We start from the raw sequence: 2,439 nt of genomic DNA on the forward strand, positions 1-2,439 counted from the left end.
TGCCTTTCCTCTTAGAGAACAGCCACGAGCCGTGGAATTCCCTATAGATTCACATGAAGGTGCACATGGCTGCTATTCTGAATTTATTGATTGAAATATTATCATACATTGCATCAAATCCAGGACAGACTTTTTATTACTAAATATTTTTTCCCAATATTTCATTATATAGGTACCTTAAACCCCCTCAAATTCTAAGAAAAATTATAAATCAAAGTCAATGACAATGATACTGATACCTTAGTAATATCTTGGTAACTTCTCAAAGTCATGGAAGAACCTAAGTGTATAGTATACAAGTGAATTTTTTTATGATTCAGGTGTCTCTGGGGTAGACTATGCCATGAGAGCCGGCATAGCGCTCTTTCAATTCCTATGTAATGGGGTCTCATTTGCTGCCCTTCTATTATTATTATTATTATTATTATTATTATTATCAATGAGATGATTGCTAATCAGACAATACAATGCAACTAATGTACAGAATTAGAATATTGTCTAGATGAGACTCAAAGCCTTAAACTCATTGGCAGTTTAATGTCTGTGCCATTGTTTCCGCTCCTTCTGCTCTGATTTTTTGAGGCAGACCTCTCCCAGAAGTGTCAATGTGTATAAAGGAAGTGCATAAAAGGCATGTTTTGCAAAGCCAAGTGTGATATCCTCACATTACTCAGAAAGCATTGAGAAAAGATACTGGCTTATCATAGGAAGAGTAATATAAAAAGATCTGTCATGATAAATATTAGTCATGTTGCCACACATGTCATTTGGAGGTGTTGAAGTAACACAAGGCCAGGTGCAGGGTTAGACTCAGGGGGTTAGACTGGACTGGGCTAAATGGGCAGCTGCCTTGCCCCTGTCTGTCGCCTGAGGATACGACTGCAAAAGAGAGTTTTGAATTCAGTTTGAAACAAAGTCCTTCCTCAGAGTCAAAACTGGATTCAAATCCCATACAGTTCAAGGTTAAGATACTGCTCATGACCTGTGATGTGTAAGGTACCAAAACCACTAAAAATCAGTTAGACTCAACTCAATGACTTCTCAGAAACCATGACATGAAGTCACTTCATCATATTATGAACGCCAGGTCATTCTGTTTCAATTCCAGCCTGGTCTGTGAAGCTGGTATCTTGTATTTCTGTGGTACCAAGTGGGGGTTTCACAGTCCTTGTATGACTTACGAACCTGTTTTCCCTTAGTCCTGATTAGTATTTTAATATTTAACTATCCTTGTACTAAATGCCTCAATAGACGTGCAGGGCTTAATCACAGCACATCAAATACTTGATTCAAGTGATGAATTCTAAAGGCTGTTTTTAGTGCAAACCATTTCAGTGGCCCACATCTTTTATGATGCAGGGTACTATACAGATGCTTATTTTTGTGGGTTGTGCCAGAGACCCTGAATGTATTGCATTACGTGTCCATTAAAAGTACCAGTAAAACAGCACAGAATGGATGGAGAAGTCATTAGAGGTGGGACTCACCTCAGACTCATTTAGATAGAAACATTGCAAGCTTCTCACCTTTTGAAGTAGGCTTTCTTTTTAGTCAGCAGGGAGTGACATCATAGCGGGTGTCTGCTGTAGGCCACCTCAGCAGGAAGAACGACAGGTGGATGAAATCTTAATGGCTCAGGACCAGGCTATTCCCATGTGCCGCAAGTCGAACCGCCGAGGAAAACAACCAGCCTGGCTGAACAGGGAGCTTTTGCTAGAAGTCAAGAAAAAAAGGAGAGTTTATCATCTCTGGAAGAAAGGGCAAGCAACTTGGGAGGAGTACAGGGATCTTATTAGGTCATACAGAGAGGAAATTAGAAAGGCAAAAGCTCAGCTAGAACTAAATCTGGCCACTGTTGTAAGGAACAACAAAAAATGTTTTTACAAATATGTTAACAGTAAAAAGAATCCCAAGGAGAATATCTGTCCTTTAATAGATACAGAAGGGAACGTTGCCACCAGAGATGAGGAAAAGGCTGAGGTACTTAATGCCTTCTTTGCCTTAGTCTTTAATAGGGAGACCAGTTATCCTCAGGGTACTCTGCCTCCTGAGCGGGAAGGTGAGGATGAAGAGCAGAATATACCCCCCCCCCTTAATGCAGGAGGAAATAGTTAGTGACCTACTACGCCATCTGGATGCTCACAAATCTATGGGACCAGATGGAATCCATCCCAGAGTACTGAGGGAACTGGCGGAGGTGCTTGCCAAGCCACTCTCCATCATCTATCAGCAATCCTGGTCAACAGGGGAGGTCCCAGAGGACTGGAGGCTTGCCAATGTGACGCCCATTTACAAGAAGGGTCGGAGGGAGGATCCGGGGAACTACGGGCCTGTCAGCCTGACCTCGGTACAGGGAAAGATTATGGAACAGTTTGTCTTGAAAGCACTCATATGGCAAGTCCAGCACAAGCAGGGGATCAGGCCCAGTCAGCATGGGTT

Source organism: Haliaeetus leucocephalus, unplaced genomic scaffold (assembly GCF_000737465.1).
Source record: "Haliaeetus leucocephalus isolate CR32 unplaced genomic scaffold, Haliaeetus_leucocephalus-4.0 Scaffold351, whole genome shotgun sequence".
Taxonomy (NCBI): Eukaryota; Metazoa; Chordata; class Aves; order Accipitriformes; family Accipitridae; genus Haliaeetus; species Haliaeetus leucocephalus.